General features: G+C 37.5%; 1 non-coding gene across 1 annotated transcript; it reads right to left on the bottom strand.

Annotated features, from left to right (window-relative positions):
- Positions 1-213: 213 nt before the first annotated feature.
- Positions 214-348, bottom strand: LOC112296632 (small nucleolar RNA SNORA48). The gene has a single exon (XR_002973954.2). It is a non-coding gene; the product is annotated as a small nucleolar RNA SNORA48 (small nucleolar RNA).
- Between the last annotated feature and the right edge of the window lie 14769 nt (positions 349-15117).

Raw genomic sequence — 15117 nt, 5'->3', positions numbered from 1 at the left:
GCTGGCCCACCATCAACTCCGACTTTCCCTCTCCTCCCGCAGTGAACTTGTTTTGTTCTCCACCGAACTAGCTTACCCTTGCAAGTTTCCAGTTTCCACAAGCACTTTACTGGCAACCAAACCTTCATTGTTCTTTTATCCTTTTCTGTCATCTTCTCAATTTTTCAAAATTTCAACACAAACTTTGGAGTAAAAAATAACTAGATTTTTCCCCCATGTATCCTGGGCATAAACCAGCATGAGCACAAACCAAAAGCCAGGCTGGGATAAACAAGGAGTTATTCTGTCCCCGACCGATATGGGGCAAGTACCACCAAACCAGGGGACACTCTACCCAGGTCACGGCCAAAAAAAGACCTAGATCTGGTTGCAGGTTCTGGCTCTTACTATCTACGAGAACTTTGGACAAATGATTTTATAGACTGTGTGTCTGTGTCCCTGAAAAAATCCATATGTTGAAGCCCTAACCCCTAGGATGATGATATTTGGAGATGAGGGCTTGGGGCAGATTAAGGTTAGAGGAGGCCACGAAGGAATTGGTGCCCTTAGAATAAGGAGCCCCAGAGGGCTGTTGTCATGTGAGCACACAGTGAGGGGGTGGCTGCCTATAAGCCAAGAGAAGGCTTCAGAATGAAACCTCCCCTGTCATCATGTCATCACCTTGATTGTGGATTTCCCAGCCTCCAGAATTGGGAGACATAATTTTCTGTTGTTTGAGCCATCCAGTCTATTGTATTTTGTCATGGTAGCCCAAGCAGAATAAAACTCATGCCTCTCTGTGCCTTTGTAAAGTGTGATCAGTAATGTAATACCTACCCTGCTGGAAGATATTAGTTCTTTCCTTTCTCCATCTCCATTACTACCAACTCACCTGAGGCCCTCCCCTGCTAACTGCTAGACTGTTGAAACAACCTCTTAGTGGAGTTCCCTGTTTCTACTCTTCTCTATTTCAGTCTACCCTGCACACCAGTCGGATTAACATTTAAAGAGATCAAATCAACCATGTCACTCCATTTCCTCAGAGTTGTCAATGGTTCTCACTTAACTAACAAATAAGGTATAAATTCCTAGATATGGCATTAATGTATCTCAGAGTACCATTTTTTTAAACCTCACCTAAGAACATGTTTACTGATTTTAGAGGGGAAGGGGTAGAGAGAGAAACAATCAGTTGCCTCCTGTATGCACCTGACTGGGAAACAAACCTACAACCTTTTGGTGTACGGGACGATGCTCCAACCAATTGAGCTACCTGCCCAGGGTTCAGAGTACCTTTAATATTATGTATTCACTTTTCCTTTAAAAAAAAGTTCATTTCTCCAGGATGGTATTTACTGATCCTTTTCAAAACTGGGCATATGATTCTGAAAGGAAGAAAGGTACTGATTTAGTACCGATATGATTCAGGCCGAAAGGTACTTAACCTCCCTTCAGTCTATCCAGATTTGCTCTTCAAGTTATCCCTCCTCCAGTATATCGTCTCCAGCTGCTCCAGGGACTCTGAATTCCAAGCTTATAGTCCTTGTTTTGATACATAATTATATGCTAACTTCTACAACTTAACTACTTCATGTAAGAGGTTCTATTATTTCAACTAAGAAAGCAGCAGACTTCTGGGGAGCAAAGCTCATGTTTACTGACTTCCCTACAACCCTGAACACCCAGCATGACACACACACACAGCCGGGTCTCAAGAAATACTGTGGAATAAATGTGGCATGAACTTGATACAGATGCAACTTAATGGGGTTTTTTTTGTTTTTTAATTATAAAATGTTTCAAGTACTATATAGCAAACTCTAGAGAATAACAACAAATACCCTGATTTTTAAAATGTTAATATATTGTCATGTTGACTTCCAAGTTTTTAAGGAAATAAAACTTTGCAGACGCTATCGAAGTTACTTCCTGATCGCATCTCCTCTCTCTGATCCCATTTCCCATCCTCTCGCCCTAGAGGTGTCATTCAGATGTGTTCTCACCGTCAATGTTTTAATACTTTAACTACTCATATGTGTGGCCATAGACGCTACCTTTGGGTTTTTTAAGTTTATATACATGTTTATACCATGTTTATCCAGCTACAAATTGCTCTTTTCAACTCATTAGATTTTGAGAGCTATTCACACTGATAATTAGAGATCTGGTTTAGTCATTTTACTGCTCCACGATGCTCCATCATATGACTGTACCATAATGTATTTATTGATTCCCATATTACTGAACATTTAGGTTATTTCCAATTGTTTGCTGTCGTAGGCAATATGGCAATGAAAATTCTCGAGAATGTGAGGCAGCCCACTTCCAAAACAACTAAACCCACACATAAGGTCTTTAATTCCTCAACAATGGTTCACATGTGTTCTCTAATTTCTAAACTTTCAAATACTCTAAGGAGGCCTAGGCTACTTCTTAATACTCCACAGCTGACACAGCATCATGACCAGGACCCAGTCTCTCAGCCTCGGTATAGTTGCTTTTTCTTGAAGTCCACCAACCTCTAAATATTAGTGATTACTACATCCCTCACTCAATATGCCACAGCTAATATCCACAAACAATGTAAAAATGAGTACACTATGTCTAGGGAAACTTTTCTCTAATCAGCCCAAAGCTTTTTTAATGTCTGATCAGCCATTATTAAATAATATTTATTCAACTCAGTAAACCCAGGCATTGTTCTAGGCACTGAGAATGAAATGGTGAAGCCGAACCTGCTCCCGTGGAGCCTGCATTCTGGTAGGAAAAGATGGGGAAAATGAACAAATAAGTGAATGTAAAATATATCAGATGGTGAAAGTGCTACAATAAAAATTGTAGTGTGATAGAATATAGTTAGAAAGGTAATCATAAATGCCCTCACTACAAAAAACAATAGTAATTACACGTATTTTGCTGTATATAATGTGCTCCCATATATAATGCAGACACATTTTGTGTGCATTATACATGGGATTATTATAACCATTATTATACCCATGGTATGTAATCATTACACCCATATATAATGTGTATCATTTTTCCCTCAAAAATTTGGGCAAAAAAAGTGCACACTACCCATGGCAAAAATGGTATGTGACATGTGGAAGGTAAGATGTAACACTGTGGTAAACATTTTGCAATATAGAAGAGTATCAAATCCACATGTGGTACTCCTTACACTCTTAAACTTGCACAATGTTATATATCAATAGTATCTCAATAAATCTGGAAAAGTAAATTAAATTTTGTAAAAAGATTTGTGAAAATAAATTAATTTTTTAAAGAAAGAGGGGAAGAGCAAGCTATTCCAGAACACTCGGACACAGCAGAACCCTCTGTGATGACGGAACAATTGTGTAGCCACACCATCAGTATGGTAGAGAAACTAAGTTTTTAATTATATTTAATTTTAATTAATATATACATAAAGGTAAATAACCACATGTGGCTGTTGTACTGGACAGAATAGCCTGTCCAGGGTCACGAAATTTGAACTCAGGTGGTCTGACATCAGAGTCCATATTCATAACCATTATATCATATTGCTTTATTTGTTGAAAGGAGAGATTCTAAGAGGTTATGCTAATTTGTTAGTTTAACAATAGAGCCTGTTTTTATGCTGATGGGACTTAGTCAGTGGAAAGTGAAAATTTGATGATGTAGAAGAGAGAGAATGCAAAAGGAGACATCTTGAAAACATTAGAGGGGTGAGATCCAGAACACAAGGAAGGAGCTGGCCTTTGACAGGAATGATGAGTTTCATAGTAACAACAGACAGGGCAGAAGCCAGGACTGATGGGGTAGATAGATTTGAAGATGGGATAATAAAGAAGTTTCTACTCCTTGCTCTGAATTTTTCAATGAAGTTTGAGGTAAGATTATCAGCTGAGAGCAAAAAAAAGGAAAGAGAGGAATAGAGGCTTGAGAAGAGAGGGAAAAGTATGATAGAGGTAATTCTGAAGAATGGTTAGTATTGTAGAATGTTAAATAATTTTGAGTGCCTATTTGAGACTTGTGGTTATCAGTTTTTAAAGGAAACCACTCAGTATAGTTATTTGTTTTTCTCCAGCAATTTTAGCTGACTGGGTACTGGCAAAAAGTAAGCAATTACGTGGTGAAAGTATAAAAATGAGAAAGAGTGACAGCGGAATTAAGGGTATTTGCAAGGAAGTGATTATACACAGAATCCAAGTGGGGTGAGGAAGGAAATGAGGACATGAGAGTAAGTGACAGTGAAAATGTAGTAAACTCTTTAATTCCAATCAAAATATGAATGAGGGATTGTTTGTTTTGTTTTGTTTCATTTTTATGGAACCTGACAGGCTGATTCTAAATTTGTATGAAAACACAAAAGGTCAAGAAGATTCAGTCAGGGCAGTTCTGAAGAAGCAGGCTGGTGGACTTGCTGTAGAAGATCAGGATTTATTTTAAAGATACAGTCATTTAAGTAATATGATATTGATCACAGAGACCAATGTAGTATCGGTCACAGATAGCTAATAGAATAGGGAACTCAGAAAGAGACCCATGAATATATAGAAACCTGATTTAAGGCAGAACTGACATCGCACATAGGGTTGAAAGGACATACAATATACAAGGCTGGGAAAAATGGTTATCTATATCACACAAATGAAAATTGATTCTTAACTCTCACCACATTTATGCATTAATGACTTCAACATGAAAATCAAAACTATGAAACCTTTGCAAAATATATATATATTTGTGATCTCAGGATAAAGAAGAATTCCTTTTAAAAGAAACAAGAGGAAGATACTACACTGAAGGCTACTCTACCCAGCAAGACTATCATTTAAAATTGAAGGAGAAATAAAGACCTTCTCAGAGAAGAAAAAGCTAAAGGAGTTTGTTAACACCAAACCATTATTACAAGTGTTAAAGGACTTGCTTAAACAAGAGGAAGAAAAAGAAAAAAAACAGAGGAAAATAGTTAAAAAACAAAATGGCAGTAAAAACATATCTATCAATAATCACTTTAAATGTAAGTGGCTTAAATGCTCCAATCAAAAGACATATGCATAGGGTAGCTGAATGGATAAGAAAACAAGACCCATATATATGCTGTCTCCAATAGACCCACCTCAGATTGAAAGATACACACAAACTAAAAGTAAAGGGATGGAAAAATATATTTCATGCTAATGCAAATGGAGAAAAGCTACGGTAGCAGTACTTACGATTGGCAAAATAGTCTTTAAAACCAAGACTATAGTAAGAGACAAAGAAGGACACTACATAGTGATAAAGGGAACAATCCAACAAGAGGATATAATCCTAGTAAACATTTACACACACAACATAGGAGCACCTAAATATGTGAAATAAATCTTGATGGACATAAAGGGAGAGATCAACAGAAATACAATCATAGTTGGGGATTTTAACACCCCATTGACTTCAATGGATAGATCTTCCAGACAAAAAAATCAAGAGGAGACAGTGGCCTTAAATGACATATTAGATCAAATGGATTTAATTGATATCTTCAGAACGTTTCACCCAAAAGCCACAGAATATATGTTCTTTCCAAGTGCACATAGAAATATTTCTAGGCAGACTGCATGTTAGAACAAAAACAAGTCTCAATAAATTTAAGAAGTCTGAAATCATATCAGGCTTCTTCTGTGAACACAATGCTATGAAACTAGAAACCAGTCACAAGAGGAACACTGAAAAATACACAGAGACATACAAGCTAAATAACATGTTAATAAATAATGAATGGGTCAACAATGAGATCAAGGACGAAATCAAAAGATACCTTGAAACAAATTAAAATGATAACACAACAATCCAAAATCTGTGGGACACTGGGAAAGCAATCCTAAGAGGGAACTTCATACCATTATAAGCCTATCTCAAAAAACAAGAAAAAGCTCAAATAAACAATCTAACTTTACACTTTAAAAAACTTGAAAAACAACAACAAAGCCCAAAATGGAGTAGAAGGATAAAATAAAGATCAGAGCAGAAATAAATAAAAGAGAGTCTTAAAAAATGATATAAAAGATCAATGAGTCCAAGAGTTGGTTCTTTGAAAACACAAATGATATTGACAAACTTTTAACTAGACTTATCAAGAAAAAAAGAGAGAGAACCCAAATAAATAAAATCAGAAATGAAAGAGGAGAAATAACAACTGACACCAAATAAATACAAAGCTTTGTAAGAAAATATTTTGAACAATTATATGCTAACAAATTGGACAATATAGATAAAATGGATAAATTTCTAGAAACATACAATCTTCCAAAACTAAATCAGGAAGAATCAGAGAATCTAAATAAACAGATATACTTAGTGAAACTGAAGCAGTAATCAAAAACTCCCCAAAAAGCCTTGGACCATATGGCTTCACAAGTGAATTTTACCAAATATTTTGAGAAAAACTAATACTTCTCCCTCTCAAACTATTTGAAAAAATTCAAGAGGAGGGAAGGTTCCCATGCTCATTTTATGAGGCCAGCATTACTCTAATTCCATAACCAGAAAAAGACACTACCAAAAAAGGAAACTATAGGCTAATATCCCTGATGAACATAGATGCTAAAATCCTCAACAAAATATAAGTAAACCAAATACAGCAATGCATCAAAAAGATCATACACCATGATCATGTGGGATTTATTCCAGGAATGCAAGGTTGGCACAACATTCACAAATCAATAAATGTGAATCACCACATAAACAAAATGAAGGATAAAAACAACATGATCATATCAATAGATGCAGAAAAAGTACTTGATAAAATCCAGTACCTATTTATGATTTAAAAAAAAAAACTCTCAGTAAAGTGGGAATAGAAGGAACATACCTAAACATAGTACAGGCTATATATGACACACCCACTGCCAGCATCATACCCGACAGGCAAAAACTACAAGCGTTCTCTCTTAAGACTGGAAACAAGACCACTTTCACCTTTCTTATTCAACATGGTATTGGAAGTCCTAGTCACAGCAATCAGACAAGAAAAAGAAATAAAAGTCATCCATTTTGGAGAGAAAGAAGTAAAACTGTCTTTATTTGCAGATGACATAATACTCTACATAGATAACCCCAAAGATTCCACCAAGAAACTACTAAAACTGATCAATGAATTCAGTGAAGTAGCAAAATACAAAATTAAGATCCAGAAATCAGTTGCATTTTTATATGCCAATAATGAACTATCAGAAGGGGAAATTAAGAAAAGAATCCATTTATAATTGCTTCAAGAAGAATAAAATACCTAGGAATTAACCTAACCAAGGATCTAAAAGACTTGTGCTCAGAAAATTACAGACATTGAAGAAAGAAATAGAAGAAGATACATACAAATAAGTGGAAGCACAAACTGTGTTCATAAATAGGAAGAATTAACATCATTAAAATGTCCATACTACCCAAACCGTATATTCGAGGTCTGTCCAGAAAAAGCCTAGCATTGTTAATATGGATACGGTTTATGTGATATTGATGTAACCTGGCAGCCAAGGAGAGTGCACTGGAATGCACATGCATGAACAATGATGACTTCACTGTACTAGTCAGTGAGAGCGGCAGATGCTGTTGAGTGAGTATGTGTACTGTGTGGCCATTGCATTCAAAATGACTGAGCAAGTAGAGCAACAAATCTGCATCCAATTTCACGTTAAGCTTGAACATTCCTCCACAGAAACTATTTGGATAATTCAGAAGGCCACAGCTATGGGCAACTGGTGATTGGCAGCTTCATCATGACAAAGCACCCACTCATGTATCATATCTCATGCAGAGTTTTTTGCACAACATCAAATCACCTGGCGATTCAGCCCCACTGAAGCCCAAATTTGAGGCAGTGCAACTTCTGGATTTTCCCAAAACTAAAACCACCTTTGAAAGGGAAGAGATTTCAGACTGTCAATGAGATTCAGGAGAATACAATGGGGTACCTGATGTCATTTGGAAGAACTGTGTGAGGTCCCAAGGTGCCTACTTTGAAGGGGATTGAGGCATCACTGTCTTATGTACAATGTTTCTTGCATCTTGTATCTTCTTCAATAAATGTCTCCATTTTCATATTACGTGGCTGGAATACTTCTGGAGAGACCTCATAAATTCAATGCAATTCCTATTAAAATATCAATGATACATTTCACAGAACTAGAACAAATATTTCAAAAATTTATATGGAGCTATAAACAGACCCAAATAGCAACAGTGATCTTGAGAAAAAAGAACAAAGTTGGAGGAATCATACTACCTAATATGAAACTATACCATAAGACATAGTAATCAAAACAGCATGGTACTGGCATAAAAACATACACATAAATCAATGGAACTGAATAGAGAGCCCAGAAATAATCCCACACCTTTATAGTCAATTAATATTTGACAGAGGAAGCGGGCACATACAATGGGCTAAAAGATAGTTCACTTAATAAACTATATTGGGAAAATTGGACAGATAGATGCAGAAAAATGGATTAAAGGCTTAAATGTTAGACCCCAAACCACAAAAATCCTAGGAGAAAATATAGGTGGTAAAATCTTGGACATGGCTCATAGCAATATATTTTCTGATACATCTCTTTAGGCAGGGAAACAAAAGAAAAAGTAAACAAATGGGACTATATCAAACTAAAAAGGCTTTGCACAGCAAAATAAACCATCAACAAAATAAAAAGACAATCCACTGAATGAGAGAACATATTCACTGATACATCTGACAAAGGGTTAATATCCAAAATTTATAAACAACTTATAAAACTCAACATCAAGAAAACCAAACCGTCCAATTAAAAAACAGGCTAAGGCAAGTGCTGGAAGCAACCTAGGTGCCCATCAGTAAATGAGAGGATCAAAAAACTATGGTACATTTACACAATGGAATACTATGCAGCAGAAAGAAAGAAAGAGCTCCTAGCCTTTGCAACAGCATGGATGGAACTGGAGAGCATTATGCTAAGTGAAATAAGCCAGGCGGTGAAAGACAAATACCATATGATCTCACCTTTAACAGGAACCTAATCAACAAAACAAACAAGCAAGCAAAATATAACCAAAGACACTGAAATTGAGAAAAGGATGACAGTGACCAGAGGGGAGAGAGGAGGGAATTTCAGGGGAAAAGGGTGAAGGGTTTGTAGGAACAATTATAAAGGACACATGGACAATAACAGGGGGTGGGGTGGGGTGGTAGAAATGGGAGGGAGGTGAGGAGGGCTGAGGATTATGGTGGGGTGGGGGGAAAAGGCAGGGAACTGTACTTGAATAACAATATAATTAGAGGAGGAAAAATTCATCTCTTACAAAGCTTAATTAAAACTAACTACAGATGATGTGTGGTAGAACTATGTACCTGAAACCTACATGATTTTGTTAACCAATGTCACCCCAATAAATTCAATTAAAAAGAAAAATTAAAAAAAAAAGCAGGCTAAGGGCCTGAATAGACACTTCTCCAAAGAGGACATACAGATGGCCAATAGATATATAAAAAGATGCTCCACATCTCTAATCTTCTGAGAAATGCAAATTAAAACAACAATGAGGTAATACCTCGCACCTGTCAGAATGGCTATCATCAGTAAATCAATATACAACAAGTGCTGGCAGAGATGTGGAGAAAGGGGAACGTTTTGCACTGTCGGTGGGAATGCATACTGGTGCAGCCGCCATGGAAAGCAGTATCTCAAAAATTAAAAATGGATCTGCATTATGACCCAGCAATTTCTCTTCTGGGAATTTATCTGAAGAAGCCCCAAACACTAATCCAAAAGAACACAAGCACCCCTATGTTCATTGCAGCATTATTTACAATCACCAAGGTCTAGAAGCAGTCCAAGTGTCCATCAGTAGATGAGTGGATTAGCAATTGTGGTATATTTACACAATGGAATACCATCAGTCTTAATAAAGAAGAAAATTTTACCCTTTGTGACAGTATGGATGGACCTGTAGAACATTATTCTAGGTGTAATAAGCCAGTCAGAGAAAGAAAAATACCATATCATTTCGCTCATATGTGGAATCTAATGAACAAACTGAACTAAGAAACAAAACAGAGACAGACTTTAGATGAGAGCAGGTTGACAGCTTTGGGCTGGGTATGGAGGGATCAAACAACAAGGAAAAAGGATTCATGGACACGGACGGACAATAGTGTGGTAATTGCGGCAATCAGAGAATTGCAAGTTAAAAGCACAATAAAATATTATTCTATACCCTTACATTGGCAATAATTTAGAAGTTTAACCATATAAAAGAGTGATGAGGATATGGAGCATTGAGACGTCCAATACACTGGTGGTGAACTAGTAAAAGAAAGAAGTCATAGAAGACTGTACATCATATATCCCCATTTATACTACATATAAATGCAAAAAAAAAAAAACAGGTCTTTGGACCTCCAAACTTCTATGAAGATGCAGACTGACAAAAACATGAGACATTTCTTATAAAAAGGGAAGGATGAGTCAGAGTTCAGATCCAAGAACTATAGTGAATCATGTCCAGGGCTGGTCCCATTTAAAGGAAGAGGTGGCATGTGTTCCGCTAGATTTCAGAATTAGACCAGTGACTGTGTGCCCCCCCGCCCTCCTTTCGTACAGGAGTGTTAACTGCAGTTACGCTAGCCATGTATCACCACAGTGGCTTGGGTATGCAGAGGGCAGATACGCTTGAATCTTTAGCTCAAGGTCTTCACTTTCACAGAAACCATACTCAGGATGTGGTATCCAAAGAATTGTATCTGTACCTGACTGGATGACAAGACCCTGGGATTTGACCCACTGCTGAACTATAAGGAAGCTTTGGATACCCTGGGAGAGAATGAATGCAACTGTGCATGGAGAAGGGACGTGAACCGTGTCAAGAGGGCAGACAGTGGAGGAAAGTCACAGACGGCATCATCGGTTCCTTTCCTGTTGGACAAGCATGCCATTCCTCCAATCAAATGTCGGTGCCCAATTCTCCTCCATCTGAACCTGGGCTGGCTTTAATGACCTGAGCAGCAAGACACAGAGAAAATGAAGTTCCAGGACATCCACACACAGGTCATAAAAAGCCCTGCAGCCTCTGCCTCAGATCATGTGTTTGCGCACATTCCTCTCGGACCCCTGACCCACCACGGAAAAGGTCCATGCTACTCTTCTGAAAAACAGGTATTTGGGGCAGCATGGAGGTACCAGACGTTGAGAGACTAGGCAGCCCAGTCAAGCCTTCAGGTGACTCCAGTCCCAACCACTGTGTGACACAACTGCATGAGAGACCCTCAGAGAGAGTTGCTGGCTGAGCACAGACACCGCGCTGGAGGAGGCCTGGTGCACAGCAATCGATAACCAGACAACAGGATTTTGAGCCCCCTTGCCGTCCTCTTCACTTTGTTCTCTTCATGCTCTAATTTTTTTCAACTAAGTTAATGATGTTATAGAAATATTTTTCTTTATAATCCTGCTGGCTTTCCAAAGAGGGTGAATTCTGTTACTCTGAAGAGTGCCTTGTTTTGACAAGGGCCTCGATGGATTTGGATCTATAAATTTGGAGGTAGGAACTGGAGGTAGAAAGTAGGCTGAAGTTGAATTGCTTTGCTTTACAAAGGAATTCAGAGTGCCTGGGGGATATTGAGGAGAGAAGAGAAACAGGAGCCAGAAAGCCTGGGCAAAGAATCAGAAAAAAGTGAAGAGAAAAAATAATTGGTGTCACAGCAGCAGAGACAATAAAGCTCAGGAAAGTCTGATGAAGGATGAAGATGTTAACTTTGGAATATACAGTATGAAACCTCTCCCCTGAATTGTAAAATCTTCAGTAAAATATGTATCACTCACTCTGCAGTTTTCACTCACTCTCTGGTGTGAGTGAATTCTTTAGCAAAATTTTGTAAGCATGATGAAACAGAAGAACAGTGGGCAGCCAGTAGCTGGGTTACATTTTAGAGAAATGTTGCCTAAAACAGGTATTCAGTCCTATAACCTGGCGTTAAAGAATTCCCCTGAAACTAAAATTGATCCAATAATAATAATTTGGGGGTAAAGATGTATAGTAATTTTGAGTTATTATTCTTATTCTTATCTAGCCTATTTCTCCCCATCATATTGCAGAGAATATCACAGAAAGTAGTTACATATCTTGATGAATCCAGATGCTATATATAAATGCCACTCCTCTTAACTGCCAGTTTAGCAACGCTGTCAAAAAAAAAGTAATGAGATTCATCTTACATCGTATGTTCTTAAAATTATGTGGCTTCCATATGTGCTCAAAAAAACACCCTTTTAATTAATCATTCTACAATCTTGACAAGAATTGATATCAAATATAACCCCCCCGCCTTTTAGAAAGTGTTCATTGCTGCCTGAAACCTGGAGTGCTTATTAATCCAGCCATGTCTGGGAGAGAATGTTTGCAAATCAGGGAGCTGTTGGACTTTCCCTGATGACTCTGGTATGTCCCTGTGTATTGTACCATTGGTCACATGTACAGAAATGTGACTTGGTTTTGCACCTCCAAGGCGTTGCCTCCCTCCAACTTTTTTGGCTCCCTCGAAAGATCCCAAATTCTGGTGCTATATGAATAAGGTAGCATCCTAAGAATAGATGTCCCTGGGAAACATCTAACATTAAAGTATCTAATTAGTGGTTTTCACACCTCTGTACAAAGACTAGCTACCCACAAGTAGCTTATCCTTGCAAGGTTTTAAGAAAATCATAGTGGTCAATCAGTATTTTTGTGTGAGAACAGAAAAATGAAAAGCTAATGTGACAGAGACTAGGAGTTTGTTAATACAGTAGTAGAGTCCAAATTCAGATTTGCATTGCAGAAAAAAATGACCAAAGCTGCTGACTGAAGAAAATGAAATTTGACTCTGAAATAAAGCTGGAAAGGCGGAGTTGGGGCAGCTATATTTCTTAGTATAAGAATAGATGTCTGGACATGATGACAGGTTTAGAAATTCAAATGAAAAGTAAACAGAGGGAGTAAAAAAAAAAAGGCTGGCATTAAGGTTAGGAATGTCCCTGCATGTCTGGAACTTCCTTCCTGCTAATACCAGCCTTGGTGATACTTTTCCTTACATCTCTTATTACTTTTTGAAGATAAACTATTTCAAACAGTTTGGCTCTGTAAGTGGTAAAATGAATAAACATGCCTTTCAGCTTTAACAAAGATACAGAGACTGTGGGAAGTGAATTGCCACTTTAAAGAATGCATGTAATCCTATATATATATATAATGCACTCTGAAAGGGTTGCTCTGTGACCTGAGAATGACTGCATTTGTGTTAGGAGCCAGTGTGAACCTTTATGGAAGAAGGTGTATCAGATAACACAGGGTGGCACACCTCACTCCTCACCTACCTCTTCCACAGAGGAGGGTGTTCAAGTCAAGTGATCTCTTTTCGACTCTCCCTTGCAGCAAACATGTGTGCGTGTTCTTATGCCATAAACGAAGAACTGGAACCTTCTTCGGTATCTAAGTTGTTGGACAAAGGACAACGGAGGAAATAAACTCTTATTGTTTATTCTGTAAGGCATTCAACCAGCACTCATTAAACTCTTTTAAAAAACATTACTACACGGTAAATGGTGGAGCTTGAATGCGGAGCAAGACAAAGTCCCAGCCCCAAGGAACTCACAGTTTATTCTGAAAGAGAGTTGTGACCGTTAGCATAAAGGCAGTAAGAGAGGACTCTGTGCTGTGAAGGAAGAAAGAAAGCTGCAAAAAAGGCAGCAACAGCTAAGCTGACTCTGAAGAAAGGAATTCAAGTTCACCAGGTGAACAAGAGAGGGTATGGCCTTTGGAAACATCGTGGGTCAAGTTGAATTTGCCCAAGGAGTAAAATAACTTTCAGTTTTTGCTACTTACTGATTTTCACAAACCAGACTAATATCTCACAGTAGTTCATTATTTCTGGGTCATTATTTCATGCATTATTGCTGCAGTTACTCTTATCTGAAGAAACTTATATTTGTCTCTTTTACCAAAGACAATATGGTTTGGCCTTTATATACTCACACAACCTTTGGGATGGTTTTCATTGACCTCAGGTCCCTCTGCTTAGGCTGTAAAAGTCACTGACAAAATAATCATTGGCTATTGAAGAAGAAATATGGAAATGTTCTATTACTCCTTTTTCATTCCATTGACTCTGAAAAAATCTGTAACCAGCCTGGAGTTATGTTTAGAAAATCATAGTACATTCTACATAGAAAAGTTAGGATTCCGATTGATCAAAAAACATTTTCTTATGATGGAAATAAAATGCAAACAGGCTAAATAACTAACAATCTTGTTTAGTAAATTATGGTACATCAACATAACAGAAAATTATTCAGACTCTAAAAATGACAATTAAGATAATTATGTATGGTACGTGGGAAAAGAAAATGCAAACTAATTTATATATCCAAGTGCAGTTAAATGCATCTACTACTTGCAAATAGTAGGAATAAATTTTAAATTAATAATTGCAGTGGGAAATTTCTGGTATATTTTTGTTTTAAAATGTTCTTTGATGCTACTGATGGGTCATCTTTAAGTTTTACTTTCTGTCTGTGTGTGTCTTTCAATCTGAAGTGGGTCTCTTATAGACAACATATATCTGGGTCTTGTTTTTTATTCATTCTGCTACTTTATGTCTTTTTTTTTAAATATATTTATTGATTATGCTATTACAGTTGTCCCATTTCCCCCCTCACTCCACTCCATCCTGCCCACCCCCCTCCCTCCCACATCCCCCCCCCATAGTTCATGTCCATGGGTCATACTTATAAGTTCTTTGGCTTCTACATTTTCTACACTATTTTTACCCTCCCCCTGTCTATTTTCCACCTATCATCTATGCTACTTATTCTCTGTACCTTTACCCCCCTTTCCCCCTCCCACTCCCTTATTGACAACCCTCATGTTCTAGTTGTTTGCCTAGTTTGCTCTCGTTTTTGTTTTATGTGTGGCCGTTAATAACTGTGAGTTTGCTGTCATTTTTACTGTTCCTATTTTTGATCTTCTTTTTCTTAGGTAACTCCCTTTAACATTTCATATAATAAGGGCTTGGTGATGATGAGCTTCTTTAACTTGACCTTATCTGAGAAGCACTTTATCTTCCCTTCCATTCTAAATGATAGCTTTGCTGGATACAGTAATCTTGGA

The sequence above is a fragment of the Desmodus rotundus genome, chromosome 7 (genome assembly GCF_022682495.2).
Source record: "Desmodus rotundus isolate HL8 chromosome 7, HLdesRot8A.1, whole genome shotgun sequence".
NCBI lineage: Eukaryota > Metazoa > Chordata > Mammalia > Chiroptera > Phyllostomidae > Desmodus > Desmodus rotundus.
This window is presented reverse-complemented; position numbering and strand designations above follow the sequence as displayed.